Source organism: Camellia sinensis, chromosome 3, assembly GCF_055761805.1.
Source record: "Camellia sinensis isolate YWXY chromosome 3, ASM5576180v1, whole genome shotgun sequence".
Classification (NCBI taxonomy): Eukaryota; Viridiplantae; Streptophyta; class Magnoliopsida; order Ericales; family Theaceae; genus Camellia; species Camellia sinensis.
The window spans coordinates 69,959,367-69,986,576 of NC_138963.1; the positions used below are offsets into that span (position 1 = coordinate 69,959,367).

Below are 27,210 nucleotides of genomic sequence, written 5' to 3' on the forward strand. Positions count from 1 at the left end.
AGGCCACAGCTCACTTTGATAGAGTTGGCTCACCTAGAGCTCTCTATGGCCCTTCATAACTCAGGAAATATTTTCTCTACCCACTCACCCCAGCTCCATAGCAACATAGTTAGACTCTTGGCTCACCTATGTTCGGCTCACCTATGTTTACTTAGCTACTCAAGATGAGCCCTTGGCTCATGCACTCACCCCCTTGGCTGCCTAGGTTGGAAGCAGGACCTAGGCACTCCCATTTTGGATCATTGGAGGATTGTGGATTGAAGGCTAAGACCTCAGGATCAAAAAGGTCATGTAGCTGTCCCTGCAGTGACAGCTCCCCTTTTGATCTGGCTTAGAGAAAGGGACGTTAACCTTACACTTACATCTGATACAATACACATATGATACACCTCTCAAGATATCATACCTACAGCTGCCGCACTTATGATGCAACCTTTCCAAGGACCTGAATCATAGGGACACAGCTAGTAGGGCTGATATCACCCTCTTGTCGAGTCGAGGATAACTCACCACCCGTCTTGAGGTTGCTTGGGCTCCAATACTCCTAGAGTCTATATAACAGCATCATAAGTCCAGCCACATTAACACAAGGGCAACAAGAATTCACATGACATACACTAAGTGTTCAAGGTCTCTTACTGCCACTCCTTTCCTCTCTAAGCTTTCTTTGGTCTTCTCCTCTTCCACCTCTGGTGATCTCAGGCCATTGAAGTGTCTACTATCTTCCCAGAGGTCAACGACCGATCGCCTCTAATCTCTATCACCCACAATAATCGAGTAGCTTTGAAAGCGCCCAAATCTTAGGGCTGATCAAAAATAGGGTGTCTACAATGTACGAAAACAATAAACATGGCTAAATATACTAAGAGGAGAAATTAGTGGTGCTTTCATGAAGCGTTGTTTCATCATCGAGGAGCTTTGAAAGCATCCAAATCTTAGGGCCGGTCAAAAATGGGTTGTCAAAAATGTGCAAAAACAATAAACATGGCTAAATGCACTAAGAAGAGAAATTAGTGTTGTTTTTATGAAGCGCCACTAATAGAAAGATAGTCATCAAAGTTTCCAGCTCAGAAGTTTAGATGGTGTTTCAATTAAATGTTGGTAAAAGTTTTTGTGGCATTTCTAAAACAACGCTAACCTAAGGCGGCGGCCTCATAGTCGATGCAAGTTTAGAAATGTTGTATTAACTTTTGCTGGCATTTTTACCATTGTTAGCAGCATTATAAAAATGGCACTAAAGGTCAAATTTGCTGTAGTGCTTCTTTATGAAATATCCCTACTTTAAGCAAATAAAAAAGGAAATGGTCCTTTCTATTGAGATTCTTCAATTAAATAAATCAGAAGCTCATATGGGCATAAGTGAAGAAGGAATTACAAGTTGACTCTGAGTTTTTATAATAATGATCTCACAGCATAGCATTGCATTCCAATTTCCATATGCCAGTCATCATCAAGAACCCTAGAAACAAGCAGCTCAATCAGACAATTCAAAAATGATAAGTCATATCTTAATTACTCCAGAGTGAGGGGTGAAAAAATCAGCAGAAATTTCAGTCATAAACCAAACATCTCATTGTGTATACACCTCAATTTAGGGGGATTATCAATCAGTCAAGCAGCAAGAACCCTAGAAACAAGCAGCTCAATCAGACAATTCAAAAATGATAAGTCATATCTTAATTACTCCAGAGTGAGGAGGAAAAAAATCACCAGAAATTTCAGTCATAAACCAAACATCTCATTGTGTATACACCTCAATTTATTATCCATACATTTTATTGCCTGGATGTGTTGGGACCTATTTTTAGCAAGATTTCCCTCTTTGCTAATTCAAGATTTTTTTTCCTGATATGACTGAGCCCATAAAGCCTTGATACAAGTAATCATCATTTTCCATGATTAATTGAAATCTAAGTTTTGTTTATGTGTCAAAGCTAACCAACACTTTGTGTTACTCAAACTCATACTACTGTTACTATTGAGCTCCACAATCTCCCTTTTCTAGATCACCGAAGTTTACGTCAAAACAAAACTTAATGCAATTTTTTTCATTTTTTTTGTGCTCAGTTTTTTAAGATGGTTGCACACGCAATCTGCATGAGGAATTGACCACAACCTCCAACAACAGACAATCCTTCGTTTGCAACTGCAATAGAGCTAGGGTGTCCAATATCATGAAAAGGGTAATAAAAGTTGTATTTGTATATGGAGCTTCAGTTGAGAAAAGACACTTACTTTTGTATGTCCTCCATCTTTTTCTGAAGCTTTTCAAGCTTTGCTTATGCATTAAAGTTCCTCAAATCTTGAGATAAACATAAAGGGATTCATTAACAACAGATACAGCACATCCACCTGGAGCATCAGCATTTTCACTTAGAACCTGAAAATAGATCGTTTTGAGGGTTAGAAAGATAAGGAGAACAAACAGAAATGCCGCCCTGGTCTATAACAAATTACATCCTTTTTGTTTTTTGGAAATTACAGCTTGTTAAAAAAAAAAAAAAAATTAAAAATCTTTCAGTAGCTTATAGATAGAAAAGGAATTTATCATGGCCCACACCCTAGAAATCTAGTGTACGGTACACAACAATGCGGGGAACTATAATTTATGTAAATATATATTTGTATACATTGCAAAAAACAAAAACTAAAAATGAACAAAGTGCACATCCAACTTGATCTGTAAGCATGGTTTCCAATAGAAGTAAAAAAAACTAGGGGCACTTGCTGGTCGTTCCTATTAACCAAACTTATTTACCTACAAGTCCTGACTGATAAATTTATCACTGTATATTTATTCATTAATATCCACCATCCTTACGTATATTCACTCATTCACTTACAAGAATCCATCATCCTCTTCCACATACACAAAAGAACAAGCGAGATTGATAAGTTTATCACTGAAAAATAAATCTGAATCTGAAACAAAGGAGATGGTGGTGATATGGAGGTTGTGTAGATTGGCGACAGTGGAGCATAGATCTACGACGTTAAAGTGTAGATCGATGATAGTAGAGTATAGATCTGCAATGATGGTGAAGATAGTTGGTGAACGGTGGAGGCATCCAAATAATGGTGGTGGTGGTGGTGGTGGTGGTGGTGGGTGGATGATGACGACAGTGGTAGTGGTGGTGGTGGTGGGTAGACAGCGATGGTGGTAGACAATAGTGGTGTGAAGCTTTTGGAAAAATGGTAAAGAGAGAGAGAGAGGAGAAGAGAAGAGAAGAGAAGAGAAGATGATGGGTGGATGACAACGACAGTGGTGATGGTGGCAGCGGCGGTAGACAATGGTGGTGTGAAGCTTTTGGGAAAATGGTGAAGAGAGAGAGAGAGAGAGAAGATGAAAGAACTTGATAGGTATAAGTATTGCAAGACTTATTGGTGCATTCAAACAGTCAATAAGACTTAATGGTATTTAAGTCTACTTAATAGGACTGGTTGGTAATTACCCCAAAAAACTATTAGTGTATAAGAAATTACATATATCCAATCACGGTGTCACTTTGACCCTCTAAGAAAACGATAAGAAAGGATTAACAATAATGAAGATTCGAGACACACATCCAGGAGTGATTACAAGCAAAACCAAGCTGAGTAAGAAGGTATTCAAGGCCAGCTCAACTTATTGAAATCATTAATTAAGCTTGTCTGAAGTCTGATGAATTTTTTCTCCCTCCCATTTGGGCTCAGCTTGGTGAGCAGGCATGACTGCATGAGTGCCGGAGATGGCTCAGCTTGATTTGCTTTCTCTAAAAGATGCTATGGCAAACTAGACTATAAAGGCAACACTCAAAAGTACAACAGTGACAGTATTTTAGCTTGATACTTCAGTTAAGACTTTACTTTTTAGGTATAGGAAAGCTTTCAAAACTTCGCTATTATGAAGTAAAAAAAGTAGAAATATGAACCAGATATTTTACAGCAGGATCAGGTCTTGTCCAAAACTTTAGCAAATTAAAAAAATAAAACCAAGGAAATTTGTTGAAATTCCACAAGTAATGTTTCAATAACCATATTTATATACCACATTTGATTTACCATGTGATGTGCCATTACTGTATTGATAGCAAACATGAGTGGTGGGACCCATTCAACTATTGCATTAATGTGGTATATAAACATGGTCATTGTAGCATTACTCATTGCACATTACCTGTATATATGGATCTATTAAATGGCAATTTTTACAAAAATAATAGCACTTGCAAGCCACATCAAGCTGAGTATGGAGATGATTGAGGTTTGTTCATCCATTTACTAACCTTGAATTTTAGAATCAAGCTCGACCCATGAATACTATACCAAGCTTTGCTCTAAGCAAGCCAAACTCAAGAAGTTGGATTCATTTTTAATCTTAAGCATACCATTTACAAACATCGAACAAACCCTGCATAACAACAGATACTGTGTACATACCTTCAGAGATGATAAAGTGGCAAGAGTAGAAGTCTCAAGTTCATGGATTTTAACAATCTCTGCAACTGCATCGGTTCAGCAGAGTGCAAAAGCAGCTCGCCTGAAAATAGAATAGCAGTTTGCCACTATTATTACAATATTCTAAAATAGATTTTTGAACAATTTGAATCAATTCTTAACTAAAGCTAGAAATTTAAATAATCGGTTCTTGGTATCCTAATTCCTACCCATTCTCCCCAAACCATATGACTTGGTATTTGAATCTCAAAAAACCTGAACCAACTCTACTATTTAAATTTTAGAGGAAATGAAGATACATAACATATACAAGAATCATTTGTTACTCTACTAAAATCGTTGCAGCATACTGATAAAAGCATTGGCATAGCATCCAACAGGGTGGGTGGGGGTTAAGGATTCAATTCATGTTACACCAACCTCTTAAGAAAAAGGGTTTTAACCAAAAAAAAAGAAGATAAATTACACCATTAGTTCCTATAGTTTAACTGAGTATCACTTCAGTCCCCAAAATTTCAATTTGAACAATTCGATCCCTACACTTTCAATTTTGTTGCCATGTGGTCAATCCATCACTTACCATTAGAATTTTGAATGGAAAAAAATCATGTGCAAAACTAGAGGGACTAAAGTGAAATTCAAAATAAATTATGTAAAGTGGAATTCAAAACAAACTATATTAGTGATCCCCATAGTTTGTATTAGTGATCCCCATAGTTTGTTTTGAATTCCACTTTAGTCCCCTAGTTTTGCACATGATTTTTTTTCCATTCAATATGATTACACCACCACATGGAGGGACTACATTGCAATAAAATTAAAAGCGTAAAAACCAAATTATTCAAATTAAAACTACAAAGACCAAAGTGAAATTTTGCTCAAAATGGTGTAATTCACCCAAAAAATAATAAATTCACACCATCATAACCAACAACCGAAAAATAGTACAAATCAATAGTATTTAATTTTATTCAGTTTTTTCTCCAGATTTCACATAGAACAAACCAAACTCATGAATACTTGTATGCATATTATGCATATCAGTTGTTGTCATGCCTCAAATTTTAAGAAGTTAATTAGGCATAAACTAATTAACTTAAAGCGCGATCTTTAATTTAAAAAGGTCCAATTTCTATCTTCATTCACTTAATTCCATCATTAATGTCAAAATCCAGTCATTTAACTTATTCAAAATTTCTGAATTTACCTCATAAAATGTGCCACTTTAATGAAAACATTAAAGTCCTAAATTTAAGTACATAAACGATTTATAAAACTTGTTTTCACTTGTTTCGAGAAAATTAATCATTTTACTATTTCTTTTCCTTAACTGGGAAAAAAAAAAGAAATAAGAAAAAAAGAGGTCACTCATATGCTACTCACAAGTACACATTTCCCAACAAAATGAATTGACATAGATGTAGAATGATTTTATAGATCATAGTTCCATCAAATGAAGTACAACAAAATACGGGCACATAAGCCCAAATACACAATGATCTAAATATTGCAATCCACAAAGCAAGGAATCTGGCCCTCAAGCTTGAACAAATCCACTGATAACTGTATGGTAAGGGGTGAGCAACAGACTAATTCACCATAATAATTCTCTTCACAATTATAACAACCAACATGCAGGTGAGGTGATAATATACATAATGCAAATGCAATGTTCAATTCTCGCATTCAATTACTTAACTCCACTAAATCTTTTTCATTTAATTGGCTCACACCGAGTAAACTAAAATAAATAAAGAAACTCAAAATCAATAACCGGCAACAGGGCATCAATAACCTACGAACAGGGCAACAACTCGGCCTCACCAAAACATACTATGTCCAAGTCGTAGTATACCACTAATTTTTTTAAACAAAGAATCGCAGTATACTACTGGGTCCTACCCTAATCACGCCGAGGCTCACTCCAAGCTGTGTGTCAGACAAAAACTTCATCATCATACCACCGGAGGCTACTATTGCTCAAAACTGCACAATGTTTGGGGGTCTAATCTATAGATAGTGGTAACACTATCTCCATCAAGGTTATTGAAACACAAAACCAGCTATAACGCCTATAACCCAGGCCAAGCCTGTAAAATCAACACCATCGGGACTTGCACAAAAATTAACTAAGTATTGTAAATACCAACATTTATTTTTTAATACTTATTAGGTTACTACATTCCGTACTTTTCAACACTTCGTCATTTTCTCAACAAATTCTCTTTCTAGCTAATTTTACCAAGTTGCTCTTAAGGCTACAATTGTACATATATTCTAAAGTGTGAAATGACCAATTTGTCCCTAAGGACCACATTACCAATTTCCCTTCATAAGCCCTAAATTCATTAAATATTCTAAATAGGATATTAGCATAACTTCAATCACAAAATAATCATTCAAAATACCTATTTTAATCAAACTAATAAGGAAACTAAATCTGAAAATTATGGTAAAAATACTAAATCAATCTCAAGTCAAACCATGTTTTAAACTAAGTTAAATTAACCCATGATTAATCTAACTAGTCAATTTTCCCCAAATTCTCAACACTTAAAAAAAATACTAATTTTTCAAGGTTAACTAATCAATATGCTATTTACATATATAAAAAAAAAATTAAAAAAAAAAAATCATCAAATGTAACAAGAATAACATTTTTTTTGGATTTCAAGCACAAAATCCAAAATCTTATATTTTTCAATTTTGCAAAAATGAACAAAATATACAATATGTATATTATTGGTTTTCAAATCTCATGAAAACAACATTTTTTGGGGCTTGAAAGCAAATAAACATTTTAATACAAACATCTATTTCATACAATGAAATAATCTTAATAACATGCTTTTCTACCCTTAAACAAAGAACAATAATGAGCATTTCAACCATCGAAATCTAAAATAGAAATACATGAAATTACCCTTAAAATCATAAAATACTCATGTAAAGCATGCTATTTTCTGAAAATAAACCCTACCTCTTGAGAAGCTTTAACAAATAGTTGCAAGAAGAGATGGATAATCAAACCACCAAACTCTAAGATCTTCAAAATATATACAAGTATTCTTCACCAAGCCCACAAATCTCACCCTAAATCACACTAAAAACTCCCTCAAATAATTAAAAAAGCTGAACGGGTTTTGGGGTAATGGTTTAGGGAGTTTCGAGCTTCCACTTCCATGAAGAAAAAATGAAGCCTCTTTTGCTTTCGTCTTCTCGCTCTCTCTCTCTCTCTCTCTCTCTCTCTCTCATGCAAAATAGGGTAAGGATGAGAGAATAGGAGAAGTTATTGGTTGGTCCACGGGCGTGCTCCACATGGTTTACGATTTTATATTAAAAAATGATAGAAATCTAAAAAATTATACTAAAAATTTTACTAAATGTCTCGTGGGTCCCATATTCATATAAAAGATTTAGTAAAATTTTTAGGATCTTTAGAATTACTCTTTTATATTTGATGATGCTACTCACTAATTAATATATTAATTAATTTTATGACACCTATTATAAAAATTCAATTTTATGACACTTATTATAAAAATTCAAAATTTATAAAATTTTGTCACATAATTTATTAATATATTAATACATATAATATTATACTTTAAATGATTAAAAAATATAAAAAAAAAATACATTTAATATTATACGTTAAATGATTAAAAAATATAAATAAAAAAAAATACAATAGTTGATAGTTTGTGATTAATAGGGCATTAACGTCCCCGCACCAACTAATAATTTTTCAGAAGATAATGGTCTCCACTGAGCCAAGGAACAAAAGGAAAGGGGTTGCCAACCCCACACAAACGGGCTCGTTTGGGAATAAGTTAATTTAGTAATTTTTTAATTATTTAGTTAAAATATGGCTTTAAAAAAATAATAGGTATGTTTGGTTTGTGTTTTAGAGATGTATTTTAGAGATAAAAAATATAAAAAGTTGTTTGGTTTGGTTTTTTTCAAAAGATGTTTTGAAAAATTATTTTGAGAGAGAGTTTTGGAAAAAGTGATTGATTTGATGTGTGTGAGAGAGAGATTTGTTTGGAAAACTTGTTTGGTTTACAAGTTTTGAGAAATTTTTTTGGGAAAATTTGTTTGGTTTGATTACTTTTAAAAACTTATTTGTAGAGAAAATTTCTCAAAATTTTTTCAGAAATACAAACCAAACGAAGTTTGGGATGATTTTTTAACTTTTTACGAAAAGATGTGTAAAAAGTAGAGAAAAAAAAATCTTTGACTTTTTTATATGGATTATTAGCTTTTTGGTTAATTTAGGCCTCGTTTGGATACCTTTATTTTTAGCCAAAAAGTCAAAAAATTACTAAATTAGCAAAAAATTCAACAACTCATACCAAAAAGTCAAAGATTTTCTTTTCTCTCTACTTTTTGCACATCTTTTCGTAAAAAGCCAAAAAATCATCCTAAACATACTAGTTTTTTTTAACTCATATTTTAACCAAATAGCCAAAAAGTTATTAAATTAACCTATTCTCAAACGAGACCTTAATAACTTTTTGACTTTTTAACTAAAATGAAAGGTTCCCAAACGAGGCCACAGAAAACAAGATTCCATAATTTTATTCACTGTGGCTCGGCCTATGGGTGGGGTTGAATTGGTCAATAAAAAAAATAATAAATTAATTTAGTTAATAAGATAAAATTTCATATTTAAATTATAATTATTTTTTTTTCTTCTAACCATTAAATTAATTATAAAAAAATTACAAATTTATTTTAAATAAATTTTTTTAACTAAATTAAAATAATTAAAAAATAAAAAGACAGGTTAAAAAAAAATTATCCCAAGCAAAGTTTTTCACCAACAATTAGGTCATTATTATGGGTTATGGGCCTTGATTCATTCATTGGCCGAACATGGCCCGAAGATATATCAAACTAAGCCCAATAAAAGTTATCTCAAGTCATGGGCACCCAAACCCGATACAAAATTGAAAATCTAAAACACAAAATTCTCCTTTAATAGTTAATTAAGCCACCGGTCAGTCCATCAATGCTATAAAATTAATTTCTCATCATTTCAATCTCAAAATTTTACCCAATATAGCAAACTCATATAGGAACATACAAAATTTTTAAAATTTTTTAAGATGTGTAACTATTTATTAAAAATATAAAAAAAGAAGTCATGTCACACAAAATTTTGCACAACGGTCAATCCAAGTACCACTTGATTTAAAATTTTAATTTGAAGGGCCTTTGATATGAAACTTTTACCAAATATACTACACTTATATATTTACATAATATAAAAATTTTACAAATTTTTTGAGTAGTTAAACTAATTTTTAAAACACATTGAAAAGGGATATATAAATCAAAATGACATTTTATTCATGTTATTTGTTCTTGTTAAACGCAGGTTCACATATCAATGAAAGGAAAGAAGAAGAAGTAGTGGATAGAACAAACTTAATGAAAGAAGGCCGTTGGAGTCTACTGAATTCCAGGTTAGAACTATACCTAATCTTATGTTCTACAAATTATTATTGAGTTTCTCATTTCAAGTATGTTTTTTTTTTTTTTTTTTTTTGAACAAGTAGGAAACTACAAGCAGAGAATTAAAGATGAGCAGGAACATCAAGGGAAAGAACAGAAGCAAAGTCCTGTGGCACACATGTGACCCAACTAGCAGGAAGTGTTGATATATAGTGAGCAGTAGCCACCTAGTGAGCAGCAGAATTGTTTGTCCTTCGGGTCCACATGAACTTCCAAGCTCTATCCCTTGCAAAACTTCGAATATCGGCCACAACTGCCATGATCTCCCATGGAGGGACTGTTTCAGACACACACAGGTGGATGAGTTCTTGGTTGTCATTCTCGATGTCGGCCAAGGAAAGCCCATGCATCTGGGCCAAACAGCATACTAGACACACCGCAACAGCTTCAACTTGCAGGGCTGATGCTGAAAAGAAGGAGGTGACAATCCCATCAATAAACTGGCCCTTCGAATTCCTCATGATAGCTGCTGCAGAAGCTTTGGCCGAAGACCCGTGGAAAGAGGCATCACAATTTACTTTAGCAGTCCCCACCCGAGGGGGAGTCCATCCAGAGGCAGTGCCAACGGCCATGGAGTTATCAGCCAGTGGTACTATAGTCTCTTCCCCACCCTGTAGAAAATATTCATTCCAATCATGGTGTATTCTTTGGAGTGTGTCAGATGGGCTAACAGGCACTGAGTTGAAAATGAAGTCATTGCGAGCCTTCCATATATACCAGTCAATCAAAGCAATTCGGCTGAGAGTTTCCTTTCCGGAGTCTGTAAACACCCCGTTTTCCCTCCATGAAGTTGTCCATTGCGCCACATTTGTGATAGATCCAGGTTCCAGCCGAAAATTCAACATACTTCCAAACCAGATTGCCTTGGTCCATGCACAATCAAAAAGCATATGTTCCACTGTTTCCACATCTTTATGGCAGATTGGACAAAGATTGGAGGTTGCACACCGACGTCTAGCCAAATTTGCCTTAGTTGCCAAAACATTTTTACAGGATCGCCACCAAAAGTGTCGGATTTTGGGGGGAATTTGCAGGTTCCAAATTTGTTTCCAAAAACCTCGAGGGAGAAGGAAGGAGGATGAAGGTTGCCTTGAGAGATGATTATCCGAAGACTGGCGAGCCAAGTGATACCCAGACTTAACAGAGTATGTTCCCGACTTGGTGTGGTGCCAAATGAGAGAATCCGCCTTATCGATAAAAGGCACTGGAATGGACCGAATGGCTTGCAATTCCTCACATGAAACAAGTGTGCATAGGACCGCAACTTTCCATAGTTTAGATGTAGGGTCTATGGCATCCGAAACAATCACAATACCACTTCCTGGGGGTTGAAGGGATAAGACCTTAAAATTGGTGAGAGTTGGTATCCAGCGATCATCCCAAAAACGCACAGAATGCCCATTGTGAATCTACCAGCGACACCCTTTTAAAAGTAACTCCCGGCCTTTCAACAAACTTGACCATGCCCAAGAAGCTCTAGCCCCTCTAGCTGCTTGTAAAAAATCCGAATGAGGGTAATAAAGCCCTTTGAACATCCTAGCCCAGAAAGAGTTGGGAGAGTTTATTAGTCGCTAGCCTTGTCACGCAAGAAGTGCTTGATTGAAATGAGAAAAGTTTCGAAATCCCATGCCACCTTCGTGTTTGGATATGCACATAGCTGTCCACTTTTCCCAATGGATGCCGCGCTCACCTGGGTCTCCTTTCCACCAGTAATTACGAATAAACGCGTCCATCTTCTGACAAAAATTCTGAGGGAAGAAAAAGCACGCCATTGCATAAGAAGGGATAGCTTGCACAATTGCTGTAATGAGGACCTCTCTCCCGGTATGTGATAAAAGATGATTCTTCCACCCTTGCATCTTAGCAACCATTTTTTCAAGCAAATAACCATAAGCCGCAGCCTTAGATCGACCCCACACTGAAGGTAAACCCAGATATTTAACATTTGGTCTCGCTCGATTGATACCCATAGTTCTACATACTCGCTTTCTTGCAACTTCATCCGCATTTGCAGAGAAAATCAACTCAAATTTTTCAAAGTTGAGGAGTTGACCCGAGGCCCTACTGTAAACATGAAGGATCTGGAGCATGTTCTGGCACTCGAGGTTACTAGCTCGGAAAAACAGAATAGCATCATCGGCAAAAAACAAATGGGAGAGATGCGGACAGAACCTACTCATTTGGATTCCTGATATGGTCTCAGAGTGAATGTCGCGAGTGATTAGTTTGGACAGCACATCCGCCTCGATCAGAAAAAGGTAGGGGGATAGGGGATCCCCTTATCTGATCCCACAGGTTGGATTAAAGGTCGCTCGCTTTGCACCGTTAACCATAATTGAGAAGCTGACGGTCGTAACACACTCCATAACCCACTGAATCCACTGTGCATTGAACCCCAATTTTCGGAGCACGGCTTCTAGAAAATCCCATTGAATCCTGTCATAGGCTTTACTAAAGTCCAGTTTCAGAGCTAAGTCCACTTGTCAACCCCTCTTTTTATGTCTTAAGAAATGGAAAGCTTCATGCGCCACAAGAATGTTGTCTTGGATCAATCGCCCCGGCACAAAGGCTGATTGAGCTGGTGTGATTAGCTGGGGGAGCACTTTCTTAAGCCTATTCGCTAAAACCTTTGTGATGATTTTCATCTTGAAATTACATAAGTTGATAGGTCTAAACTGGTGCAAAGTTTCTGGGGCGGTCACCTTCAAAATGAGAACAATATTCGTATGGTTCCAATCTCTCAAAACAAGCCCTCCATCAAAAAAACTGTGAATGGCAGCACATAGAGATCGTCCAATTATAGACCAGTGCTTTTGATAGAAAATACCTAGGTAGCCATCCGGTCTCGGGGCTTTGAGTGGACCCAATTGAAAAGCTGCTGCCTTGATTTCATCATCAGTAAAAGGTGTAGTCAGAGCCAAATTCATTGTTTCAGAGACCTCACACTCCACAACTGCTAGGGCTTCCGACAAATCTCTACCCTCGGTGGCTCGGAACAAATTCTGAAAGTGAGATAGGAGCTGGTCATTGATAGTAGCTTCCGTCTCGCACCATTTCCCCGAATCAGTTTTTAACTTGACCAGTTGGTTCCGTTGCCGTCGTTGGATAACTGTAGCATGAAAGAAAGCTGTGTTTTTGTCACCATACTGTAGCCAATTGATTCTAGACCTTTGATGCTGGAACATTTCCTCTCGGGCCCACACTGCGGCAAGATCCTATTGAAGCCTCTGAATTTGCACATGAGTATCATCAGAGAAAGGTTGGGCTTGAAGTTCTTGGATTAAGTTTGTTAGAGCAGCAACGCGGATGCGATTATCCCCAAATTTGGCCTTACTCCACCTGGATAGACCTTTGCTACATCTCTGGAGCTTCTGGGAGAAATGAAGCATGGTTGAATCAGCCCGGTCCTCACCCCAATTTGATTGGATAATCTCTGAGTATTCAGGGCTAGTAGTCCACATAGATTCAAATTTGAATAGACGAGCTATCTTTGTAGGTGGGATATGACAATGTAACAGAAGAGGGCAATGATCGGACCCTATCAATGCCTCATGGTGTACTTGTGCATAAGGGAATTTCTGGCGCCAACTCATTGTTGCAAAAGCTTTACCCAATCTTTCTCGCACATTATGAATACTCTGCTGGTTGTTTGTCCAAGTATATGGGGCCCCTTTAAATTCTAGATCTATAAGTTCATAATGTGATATAACTCTTGAAAACTTTGCATCCGAGCTCTACTACATCGTCTTGACCCCTGCTTCTCCCACGACCAACCAATTTCATTTAAGTCCCCCAAACACACCCAAGGATAGGTATTTCCTGCAATCAGATTTTTTAGAGATTGCCAAAAAACTCTCCTGTCAGTCCAACGGAATGGGGCATACACAAAGGTGGCAAGCCAATGAGACGATGTTGTTCCCCTACCCATGAAACGTTTAAAAATGTTGGCCGACTTATAGCTAACATGCAGGTCCACTTCGTCTGTCCACCAAAGAGCTAAACCACCTGACAGCCCAATAGGATCAACATAACTTTTATGTGGGAAATGGAGCCGCCTTCTCAAACGTTCTAGCACCGGTTGCTTATTTTTGGTTTCCATGAGGAAAATTATTGAGGGGCGATGGGTTATGCATAACCCTCGTAAGATCTGGAAAGTCAGGGGTCGCCCCATCCCTTGACAGTTCCAGCTGATCATCAGCATGACCCCTGTGGCGCTTTAGGGCTCGCCACCACAGCCCATTTGCTGTCAGATAAGTTCCCAGTATGACATGGAATTGACTCTTTGGAAAGAGATTCATCAAATATATTGTAGCTGGTATGAACGCTTACCGGATAGGTTACCTCAGCGGTTGGAGTTGCCTCTGCCGCAGCAATGTGCACATCTATCAAGCCTCGGTTTGTCGAAATACTTTTACGAACACGATGGCTGCCGCTTTTGCCACCCCTAGCTTTTCCCCAGTTCACTGGTGGCTTGTGGAGCTCAATATTAGGTGGAGGTAGAGCAATTTGGAGCACCCGCTGCATAGGATGAACTTGACCTTCTTTCCGCAAACACTTCGCCTGGGGCAAATATGGGCTATCAACATCAACCTCCTTCCTCTTTAGAGATAACTGAGTCAGTGCCGTAGAGAGGAGCCCATCTAACAGATATGGGGGTTGGGTGGGTGAAGGAGAAGAAATTGGGCTTTTCAGGGTCAGTTGTTGTATCACCTCTGTATTGGCCACACTACCCGCAAATTGGGCTGGCCCACTAATTGGGCTATCTGGAGGTTCAGTCACATAATAGCGGGGTTGATCCAGGGGTTCTAAAGGGCCCTTACCCGTTGAGGCCTGTGTGGAGACAAGGCCCAGATTCTGATCCGACCCATGTGCTTTAGCCCTCTTCGAATGCGCATGACTATTCTGTGGCCCCAATTCTAGGGTAGTGGCCTGCGGTGTAAGAAGGACAGGAGGTGGGTTAGAGGGAGCTCCACCTGGCATCTCCCCACTAGCAGGTCGTTGGAAAGACAGAGGAGCAGTGCACGACTCAGTACGGGATAGTGGAATTGAGGGGTTCAGTCGTTGGGGAGGGAGGAGCTCAGTGCTAGGATGATCACGCGCCGTCGGAGACGCAGGCGAGTAAGGGGTTGGATTGATGTTCTTCAGACCGGAAATTACTTGTCGTTCCAGCTCATCAACTTTCCGGCGATAATGCTCAACTGGAAGGCCAGTAGGGGGGGCTATGCCGGTTCTCAGGTGGGGACCATAACTAGAAGAAGCTCCTTGTTTCTTGGAGACGAATTTACAAGCATTGCTTTCATGCCCTAAACGGCCACAATCATAGCAATAATCAGAAAGTTTCTCATATTTGAAAGTAAGCCAGGAGTCACATCCCTCCTTAGACCGCTGAAGCCAGAGGCCTTGTGGTAGAGGCTGTTGAGTATCAATCTCAACCCGAATACGTAAGAAATTTCGAGAGAGTAACAACCCTTCTGTATGTGCTTCAACTCGCACAAGACGGCCAATTCTATTACCCAGAAGTTCTTCATTTTGTTGAGTAAGATTGTTTAGGGGCAGACCATGAACTTGGACCCAGAACGGGCACCACCGAAACTCTATTTCTTCCACTGTGTGGCCCATTTGCAGTGGCTGGAGAGCTAATAACTTTCCCATAACCGACCACGGGCTGTCGCTAAGAACTTTATCCCGATCATCGCAATCACTAAACTGGAAAAGATAGACATTATCATTCCACGGAGAAATAGAAAGCTCACCCCTGATTTTCCATGCCCCTCAGATTATATTAGAAACCGCTGTATGGTTCAGGATTTTGGACCCTAAAATTTTCCCAATCAAGCACAGATGAGAGGTATCTTCGTTCTCTCCACTTCCTTCATCCAGCGAAATGCCCTCATGAGGAGAGGGTGGGTTCGAAGTGGACGTCATAGGAAGCTCACAATATAACAGAGAACTGGGTTGGGCGTTGAGGATAGAACCAGAAGCTAGGCGGCTAGTGAGTATATGGCCGGAGAGAAAAAGCAGAGGAGGAAAAAAAGAACGAAGGAAAGAACCAAGATGAAAGCTAGGTAGCCAGCTTCAGCAAAAGCCCTAAGGCAGAAACTCTCAATTAGATTTGATGCATCTTTTTTTTGGATTCTGTTTATTAGACTCGTACTCTGTTTTGTTTTCCTGGGAATTATTGAATCTAATATAAGCTGTGAATTGATGTTTATTCTTTAAGCTGAATGAAAGTTGAAGTGACATGTGTTAAATTTTCCCAAGCTTCACAATAAAAAAGATCTTTGTTTTAAGCAATTGAAATCATAGAATCTATTTTCCTAAAGACTATTCATATGAATACTTGAGGATTTCCTTATTTTGAATGCATAATAGTTTTTTTGGGGTGCTAATTCCCTAAAATTATAACTTTCGTGTATTTGAAATGGGCCATGGAGCTTAGAGGGCTAATGCAGTAGCATATACTCTAATCTGAGTCATTTGCTCTAGTAATTATAGTATTCACCAGCTGAACTTATGAAGCAAGTTTCAGACTTTTGGGTCGTGCCATACTTATTAGAAGAATTTGCTTAATTTTAGCATTTTTATTTGCTCTCGTGCTTAAATGTCTATGGTGCTTTTGTCTACAGTCAATCATCTCTATTTCGATATCTAGAGTTAATCAAGTTGACGCATAGCAACTCAACATTGAAATGTCAGCCATGTTAAAAGAACAGTTGGTTAAGGTCTTTTCTTTAATGAAGGTATATAGCGCATCTTCTGGCTTATTTGGGTTACTTGTTTGAAGAGATTAATTGCATAGATAATATTGGATTTAATTTCTTCTTCTATTTCTTTGGGATTAGCTAGGATTGTTATTTTATTTTATTCTTTTTGTTTTGTTTTTTTTTTTTTTTTGGATTCTCATTTCAAGTATGTTTCCCATTAATTTATTAGACTCCTGCTTTGTTTTGTTTCTTGAAACCACATTTTTCTATTTTTGCCGATAATGATGTGTTTACTGTTTGATTTAGGGGTCTCCATTTTCTATGGTGATTTGGGTAATTTGTGGTGTTTCTTGTTTGGAAAGCTGGATACTCATGATAATGTCATTGGCAAGATGTAACCAAATTATTGATGCAGGGATTGATGGAGTTGGATGATGGTTTTATAAAGATGTACTTTGATGATAGTTTTTGTATGAATGATTGAGAGAATTTTTTACATAAACGAGTTGAATACTTTTATACACTATTTCCCCATCTTCATATAATGTTTTATGATGTGTTGATTGCAATGTATTGGATATGTAAAAATTGTGACATAAAAGTTAAATTCTTTGGTCCTGTGTGTATGCTATATTTCAGAACAAAGAAGGGGGAGAGAGAGAGAGAGAATGGTGGTTTTTGAAAAACGTCACAAAATGATGTCATGTACAACATTAAAAAACGCTACTAAATTGTAATACCCCTGTTCTGTAGTATGCTAATTGGTCCTTAATACGAGTATGATGATGTGTTTAATATGATTTTATGTGCCATTTTGTGAATATATGTGATTTTGAAGTTCTATCTGTTCACCGTAGGAATATCTGTTTGAATAATCTGCTTTGGAAATTAAATTGGAGGCTTTATCGGCCACAAAACCCGAAATCGATTACGCCATTGTGATTGGCATAATTTTTAGAACCTACGGTGAAATTAAATTAAAAATTGATTCGGGTCAGATTAAATCGATTAAATTGATGAATTAAATACCCAATTATTTTATATTGAAATAATATGTTGAGTGAGGTTAAATAGGGACCTTATTATAGTCAATTCTCCTTCCTTATATCATTTTGGCTGATGCTGACTCAAGAGTGAGAAGAGAGGGTCGGCCTTAGGAAGAGAGAGGGAGAGAATTGCATAATTTGACTTAAAGCTTGGAAATTTGGAGATTTAGCTCAAGAGTTGACTAGAGCTTAGAAGATCAAAGCTTCTAGGTGAGTAATTCTTGGATTATAGTTTGTAATTTTATGTGTTCAAGCTAATTTGGTGATCAAGTGTAAGATTGAAACGAATTTGTGTTGGATTTGTTGAATTGGAGCTAAATATGTGCATACATGTAAGAACTTACTTTGAAATTGCATGTTTGAACACAATTGTGTATAATCCATGTGAAATGTTAAAGGAAACCCATGTTTTGATCACCATTTGTGTTATCTAAGTTGGGAATGTGGCTAATTCATCACATGCATGTACAATTTGAGAAGATTGAATGCATGAGTTTGTTATGTTGGTGTTGAGTTTGACATATTTTGGGACATGCATGTAGATAAATCAAGAAATTGAGCTTCATAATGTTATAATCTTGCATTGGCGCCATGTTAGTATAATTATATTTGAGATTTGAGCCATTGCATGCAAGAAATGTTAGCTTGAAGGTCGAATTGAGCTCAAGAAGATAATTTGGGAAACCCAGAATTTTGATGTCCGCTCGAGCGGGGTAATGGATGCTCGAGCGGGAAAAACGTGCTCCCAGTACTTTTTGCAGACTTGGTGTCTACTCGAGCGGGTTAGTTCACGCTCGAGCGAGGGAGCTACGTAGACAGACCTTCTGCTCGAGCTCCCTAACTCACGCTCGAGCGTAATTTTGAAGTAACCAGTACTTTGCAGGCCTCTTGGGTTCGCTCGAGCGGGGTAATGGACGCTCGAGTGGGGACCCTGTTCTCTGAAAATTTTGTATGCTCGTTCTATGTTTCGTTTTCCGTTCTCTTTCATTCGTAAGCACTCTTAGGCATATGTTAAGCATTGTAAATGAGTTAATGAGATAAGAATAAAGCCTAAAGAGGAATATGTGAATCAAAGAACGGATTGAACTGTTAGTGACCCCTTGTGTGTTCATGAAATATGTAGGGTCAAGCTCCAAGGCAAATCCACAAGCCGATCACTGTGAGTAATATTGATATTTGAAAGCTTGTCAATGTCCAATTGTTTATTTCCCTTATAAGCTTTATGAGTTGTTAATTGGGATTGTGGACAAAAGTTTGACATGATAGAAATGAATGAATCAAAGGTCGTTTTGATAGAAATGAATGGACCGAAGGTTGTTTTGACATGAATGAGTGGGCCAAAGGCCGTTTTGACATAAATGAATGGACCTAAGGTCGTTTTGACACGAATGTATGGGCCGAAAGCCGTTTTGACGTAAATGAATGGGCCGAAGGCCGTTTTGACATAAATGAGTGGGCCGAAGGCCATTTTGACACGAATGTATGGGCCGAAGGCCATTTTGACGTGAACGAATGGACTGAAGGTCGTTTTGATAGAAATGAATGGACCGAAGGTCGTTTTGATAGAAATGAGTGGACCGAAGGTCGTTTGGACATGTATGAATGGACCTAAGGTTGTTTTGACATGAATGAGTGGGCCGAAGGCCGTTTTGACATAAATGAATGGGCCGAAAGCCGTTTTGACATGAATGGAAATCTGAATGGGCCAAAGGGCAGAATGTTTGGAACTACAGTCACTTGATTTGAATTTCGTAAGTTATATATCTGTTAAATAGAAATATGAATTGGGCCCAAGGCCATTTGGAACATGTTTTTCTACATTGTTATGTAACTTCTGTATTTGATTTGATATTATTCACTGGGCTTTCACTCACGCTCATTCATATGTTTGTAGGTGAGCCAAGAGAAGTCCAGACCCAGCCTCAGTGAAGTCTGTATGGAACAACTAAGGTTTTGAGAGAGTCAGCCCTTGTGTCTCACGCACGAAACCCGTCTTCGCCCTTTTGTTATGTATTTACATTTTGTCAGGTTGGCGAAGCTTTGAATACGTCTGTATATAGTTTTCATGGGTTGACTTAGAATAGATGATCCTGTCTGTATAGAATCTTATGTCATTACACTTTCTGTTGTGAGTTATTAACATATGTACATATGGAATGTTATGGTGTGCATATAAGCACGGCTCTATGGACAAAGTTTTAAATTTGCTTCCGTTTGGCCCTTTTTACTCTGATGAGTCTTGTCTTATTTGGTTTAAGGCCGTAGGTAATCTCATGATTGCTAGTCGGTTATGGCCTTAACCCATAGGGGCGGGTTCGGGTCGTGACATAAATGATGTCATCATGAAGTCATACGTTATTTGTGACAGAAACATAAGCGGACGTCAAAGTTTTTGCGGCTAATATTTCTAGCAACATTTTTGAAATGTTGTAAAGCAATTGCAGCAGCCATATTAATGATGAAAATATTAAATGTCGCTGTAATTTATGACGGCATTATTTAGAAGTGTTCAGATTTTATTCAATCTCTAAATGACATCAAGCCCATTTAATTTATTCTTACACTTTAATTTAAAATCAATGGAATTTAAATAACATGCTAGATTAAATAAAATATTTTTTCCAGGTCATTACAACTGCCAATGCATAAAAATCAAAAAAGATTTTCTAGGGTAACTAACAAAAAATTGTAGCTCAAAGAAAAAGAATCCAAAATTGGTATTGCTTCTAACACAGCCTTGCATAGACCAATATGCCATGGCACCCCACTTCTCTATCTAGAAATAACCTAAAAAAAAACTCAGAAATCTCACCAAAACAATGCCAGAAACAATGATATGGACACATATCTTACAGTTTACAACACATAAATGACTAGGTAGCAGCTATCTAATCAGTCAATAAAAATGAAAATAAAGAACTGAGCACTTGTCCCCATTTCACTACCGACAATGCTAGGTAGCTCAAATTTTTGTGGCTCAAATGGCTCAAATCTGTCAAAACGACGTCGTTTTGACAGATTTTGAGTGTAAAACGACGTCATTTTGACAGATTTGAGCCATTTGAGCCACAAAAATTTGAGCTACCAAACATTTTCCTTTCACTACCAAAAAGTTCTTCATCGGTAACTCATTCAGCTGACCCATAATATTTCATTCTGCAAGAAGATCAAGCTAAAGATGCATCTTTAGGATCTATCAAACAAAAAGTTAAAACAAATTTCTAGTATTTTTATGATTACAGGTATCTATAGTCATAATTTGTGCATCACCACTCATGATGTCTTGCTATATATTATTATCCATTGGATAATACAAACTGACATTAAGAATTAATCTAATGTATTGTACTATCATCTAGTCCTTGAGATAACTTGTCTGGTGCATTCACTTTCTCTTAAATTAGTCCATCACAATAGGTAAATCATCAACACAACTATGTATCTCAAGTATGGATCAATTATTATTTAGGAAAAAATTCAAATAAGTGGTACTTCCATAAAATATTTACAAATTAATAAAAACATTTATAACTTTAATTATTAAAATTGATAATCTTTGCCACTGATTTGTAATTATTTTTGAAAACTTGCACTGAAGTGCAATCTATCCTATTATTTATAGATTCAATAGGAGAAAGAGAAGGAAGGGGGAAAATTGAGAGAGAGTGAGAGAGACTAGAAGGGAGAAAATCAATTAGCACATTTTCCCATTAATATTTGAGTATATTGTACCTTGTGCATAATTTGTCACACCTAACTTCAAATTTAAACTTTCCTCCAAATCCTCTAATATTTACAAAGATTCTCCATAAGAAAGAGAGGAAAACAAAATTTAAAAATCAAATCAAATTGGTGCCTATTCCTTTTTTTCTCCGTCTAAATCAACAAGCATGAGAGAATAAGATAAATTTAGGCTGTGTTTGGTACAACTCTGGAACTAACGTTCCAGAGCTTAATTTGAACACGGCATTTGTTTACGAATTTCAAAACTTAATTCAACGCTTACTTTTGAAAACGCGGTCGAAAATGGGAAAATTTGGATTAACCGGACGTTTCACCGGTCGTCCGGCCGGTTGACCAGAACAGTGCAATTATTTATCTTATATTTTTTGTAATTGACATATGTTAATTTTTATATATTCGAAAAAAATAATTTCTGAATTTTTACAAAAAATTTATGTGTTTTAATAGAATTTTGAGTTGTATGTTTGGTTATGAGTTGTAAGTTTTTGTATCAAATATTATATGTCACATCAAAAATTCTCCACTCAATTGAAAACTCTTTTCAAAACTCTTTCACCAAACAAATTTTCCACACTCAAATCATAATTCTAAAACTCACAAACTCAAAATATAACTCCTACTCTCAAATCATAGTTAGAAAGCTCTACCAAACGTAATCTTAAGCATTTCTCTTCTCTTTCCTTCCCTTATTTTGTCACCCGCTAAAACATAACACTTAACTCCATCGTTATTATTCATTATTCTACTACTTTGACTCTTCAACTATGAATAAAATCTTATCTCTACTACTGGCGGATACTGGCATACCATCGTTGGTTATTTCCTTGTACAATCACTTGATGAAGGGGAAGGCTGCCACAATTCTTCAGTAACAGAAGGCATAAATAGATGAAACAACCATAGCCCATTCTCTAGGAAAAATTATTCAATGCTCCAGGAGCAGTAACACTTTGTCTCTTAAAACTCTAACACAAAAGTGGTGAGTTTCATAATTTAGACCAATATTTCACTACTGATTTAGAACACCACCTAAACTTGCTACAGGAGCATTGAATAATTTCTCCATTATCTGGACACACCCACAAGTTGTCCCGTGCAAAACTCCTCACAGATGCAAATGTTGAATCATCATTGGCAAAGGAAAGGTTTGACTAAACATGTTACACAATTAAAACTACCACCATGAAATACACTGCACTAGCAGCATCAGAAAACTCATATGAGTAAAGTGACGACACAGTTTTGGATATGGCCTTGTTCAATATGGAGAAAATCCACTGGCAGCTAAATGGCATGATGTTTGAAACTATATTCGTTGGTGGGCTGTAATCATCTCCAAGTTTGCTCATGGCAAATCGCACCACATTCCACAGTTTATTACACCATTGTCGATACCCAACAACCTTTTGGACATCCAGATTAATTTTATCAGATTAGAAGGACAAAATGAGAGGTCACTAAATTGACCAAAGAAATAAAGTATGGTGTAAAATAAAGTGCAGTGCTATTTACTCCTACCTTTTACTTAGAACCTTACATCTTTTTCTTTTTTTTTTAACTTCAATTTTGTCCAAACATGAAGTTGCATTTTTACCATTGTCCCTAACCTTCTAACCCTAATTTTGAAAACCCTAACCCTATCAGTCATTCCATCACCTCCGATTGCTGCATTCTTCCTCCGACGATCTTCAACCCCTATGTTGCACCGTTACTGCTGTCGCCGCCGCTCCTCCTCCACCGTTGTCGTCGCTACATTTCTAATCAGAATCTACCGTAACCACCAAAAAAAGAAAACAAAGAAGAGAGAAGAAGAGTTTTGGATTTGCGGCGATGGCGAGCGAGGTGTCGACGGCAACGCTGAAATCATTGATCTGCTCACTCTTTCTCACTGTCTCTCTGCCTCTAGGGTTCTCTATCTCGCGCTCGATATCTCCCCATCATCATCTTCATCTTCAAACCCCGCAACTCCTCGTTTCAATTTGCATCAAGCCCTAGAACTCACAAACTCAAATCTAACTCAGATTTCTCTCCATCGTCATCTTTATTTTATTTGCGACTCTCTCTTTCTCTCTCTGTCTTCCAGTGATGGTGAGTTGAGAGAGGGGTCGTGAGATCTAGGATTAGGGTTTTTGCAGTGATGACAACATCAAAACGATAGAGCGAAGCAAGAGGGAAAAGGGAGATGGAAGAGAAAGGAAAGAAGAATAAAAAGAAATAAAGAAGAGAAAGAGGAAGAAAATCGTCAGAATGACACTGCCGACGGTGGAAAAGAGTAGAAGAGTTGGGGACTACAGAACACGGTATATTTGGTATTAAGGTAGGTGTTCAAAGAGAATATAAGATGGTTTCAATTATACGGGTGGGGGTAAAAAGAATTGGGCGTTCATAGATAAAGGCATTTAGCAGCCCTAAAATAAAATCTCAAGAAAATTCAATGGGCTTGTTTGGTAACGTTTACGTTTTCAGTTTATATTTACAAAAATTTTATAAACTGGTTTTTATTTATTTTTAGAAAAACATAAACTACAAACTCGTTTGGTTTAAACAAAATGTTTAAAAAAATTAAAAATATAAAAAAGAGTGAGAAATGGCAAGTGGTGGTGGGTGATGGTGGTGGTGAATGGTGGTGGCAGGAGGGTGGCGGGTGGGTGATGGTGGTGATGGTGGGTGATGATGGGTGGTGGTGGTGGTGGTGGTAGTGGCGGGTGGTGGTGGCAGGTAGGTGATGGTGGTAGTGGTGGCGGGTGGGTGGCAAGAGGGTGGGTGGGTGGTGTTGGCGGGTGGGTGGCAGATGGGTGGTGGGTGGTGTTGGCGGGTGGGTGGCAGGTAGGTGGTGGGTGGTGGGTGGTGGGTGGTGGTGGTGGCGGCAGGGGGTGGGTGGTGGTGGCGAGTGGGTGGCAGGTAGGTGGTGGCTGGTGGCTGGTGGTGGTGGTAGTGGTGGTGGTGGTGGGTGGTGGTGGCAGTTGGGTGGTGAGTGGTGGTGGCAGGTGGTGGCGAGGGGTGGGTGGTGGTGGGTGGTGGTGGCGGAAAATGGTGGCGGGTGGTGGCTAGTGTTAGGTGGTAAAAAAAAAAAAACTAAAAACTCAAAACGGAAACACATTTTTTGGTCAAATTTATAAACTGAGACCACTGATTTATAAATCAAAAATTTACCAAACAAGTTTTTATTGGAGTTTTTAAAATTTTTGTAAATATAAACTGAAAACTAAAAACGTAACTGTTACCAAACGACACCAATGTAATTATTAAAAGATGAATTTAGCCCTATTAGACCACTAGTATGCGCGCCCTATAAACAAAAATGGAAAAATTACAAAACAAGTTTAGTTTTAAAAAAATAATTATATATTTATAAAAAAATTATGACTTCAATAATTAAAATTTTTAAATTTTATGATGAACATGAATTTAATTTTTTTTTTAATCAATATTGATTATAGTACGGTTACATTTACATAATTTTTATAACTTAAACATACACAATTAAAATTCTTACTAACAAGAATCTCATTTGGAGAAATACAAAATTAAAATTCTTACTAACAAGTATCTCATTTGGAGAAATACAATCGAATAAAATTGTGTTGATTATTTCCCCCAACAAAAGAAGGTCATCCTAGTAAATTGGCATTGATATTTGCGGCAGCAGCTAAGCTAGATAGATTCTCAGAGTAGTCACCGATGACACACGTTTCAAGAACCTCACATCAATGAGAGAGAGAGAGAGTCGAATGTTTCTTTCTACTATTGTTTTTCGTTGTCTTCGTCTTTCACTGCTGTTTATTCCAAAAAATAAAATAAAATAAAAAATTTGCGGTGCAGTGCAGTGGTGACACAAAATCACGGACTTTGCAAGAACTAACTTTATCATCATTGAATTCTCTACTAACAATTAGGATTTCTGATCAGAACTTCACTTTCAATCTCACCACAACAGTGTTGAATTCCTTCGATAACCCCCTCTTCATTGTTATTTCAGATTTAATGTTTCCCTCCCACTTGTTTGGTGGAAAAGGTAAAATCCCAACCTTCTTTTAGACTTGATATTTCTTTTCCCCTCAAGCAAGCAAAATTTTAATTTTCTTTTCTCCCTATTTCTTGGCAACCAAACACAACAACTACTGAAACCCTTGCCCAATTTGTTTCTGCGGATTCAAAATCCCGACAAATGGCTTCTGCCCACGAATTTCCTGCTCTCACCAACATGGGAATTACCTATACAAGTTTGCCCCAACGGTATCATCTTCTCCTTTCTCAATTTCATTGGAAACTTACTGTTCAATCTTGTTCTTGGGTTTCAGTTACAATCCACAACATCCAAAACCCTAGGTTTGTTGTTCCTATATAGAGTAAAGTTCGAGATTTTAGGTTGTTCAAGTCGGTGGAGTTGGATAGGTTTTTAACTAGTGATGATGAAGACGAAATGAGTGAGGGTTTTTTCGAACCAATTGAGGAATTAGAGAGAATGACGAGGGAGCCCTCGGGCATTCTTGAATAAATGAATGGCCGGCTCTCTGCCCACGAATTGCAACGTGTATTGGTATAATTAGTGGGGGAGTCAAAAAAATTAAGTTAGATGTGCGCACTTATTAATTATAATTTTTTATTTAAAAAAAAATTATGATCAATATTAAGATAATAATAATTTTATAAGCTGAATTTAAGTATAAGAAATTAAAAATCATTATTAATAGAAATAAATCAAAATTCTATAATAGTGTGTAATAGCTCGGTGCAGGATGGTGAAGTAAGGTTGTAATTTTAGCACCAAAAATTATGGATCAAAATTCCTAATTTTAGAAAATAAAAACACATCATTTATAGCACAAATTATTATAAAATCTCTTTAATTTTTAATTGATAAAAAATATTAAAGAGATTATATTACTTATAAATGATGTGCTTTGAATGGAAATTATTAGTTTTAGAGTACCATATGATGTTGCCTATGTGATGCTCAAAGTATGAGAAATCACAAATCACACTAAATAGTTTGTTAATTACCTGAAAATAATGAGTTAATTATATTCAATTCCTAAGATTTTCCACTACACTATTTGTTTAAACCACTACATAAATAATATCACATAGTACTCCCAAAGTATCAAATAACTATTTATTGTGAACAATACAAGAAATCTTTAGCCAAAGAAAATATTAAGAAAAAAAATAATCACTTTGCTTGGTTCCCATTTTTTAAAAACAATTTTCAGAAAATTCTACACTCTTATTTTTCTTGTTTTTTTGTTTTTACTGAATTTTTTAAATATTTTATGCAATTGTTTTACTTTTTAGACACACCTAACATAAACACACCTAAAAAGTAAAAAAATTGTAAAAAAAATCTTTCAAAAATTCACTAAATACCAAAAATACAAAAAAATACAAGAATTTAGTACATTTTTTGTATTTTTATGTATTTCTTAATTTTTAAAAATATTTTTTCACAATTGTTTTACTTTTTAAACACATCTAAGTAAGGTGCATCTAAAAAAGTAAAAAAAATGTTTAAAATTTTAAAAATATTCACTAAAAACAAAAAAACACGAAAATCAAAAAATTCAATTTTTAAAAAACTTAATCCAGAAAACTCAAACCAAACACAGTGAATATATTTTGTATATGATCGCAAAAATTGAGGGGGGGGGCGTTCTTTGGATCCGCCCTTGGGTGAACTTCTCTGAAAAGGGGAGAGACTCTTGGTATGCAGTGGAGGTGTTTGAGTGGCTTCGTAAGGAAAATCGTGTCGTAATGAGACT

The 27,210-nt window shown here is 36.8% G+C and overlaps 1 long non-coding RNA gene across 1 annotated transcript in view; it reads right to left on the bottom strand.

The window, feature by feature from the left end:
* LOC114319248 (uncharacterized) overlaps positions 1 to 7,753 on the bottom strand; it is a 40,949-nt gene extending 33,196 nt beyond the window's left edge. Inside the window, exons 1-3 of the long non-coding RNA XR_003649349.2 lie at positions 7,418 to 7,753; positions 4,420 to 4,519; positions 2,236 to 2,380 (exon numbers count right to left, since the gene is read on the bottom strand). This is a non-coding gene — a long non-coding RNA (uncharacterized LOC114319248). The remainder of the gene's footprint in view (positions 1 to 2,235; positions 2,381 to 4,419; positions 4,520 to 7,417) is intronic.
* Positions 7,754 to 27,210: the final 19,457 nt, after the last annotated feature.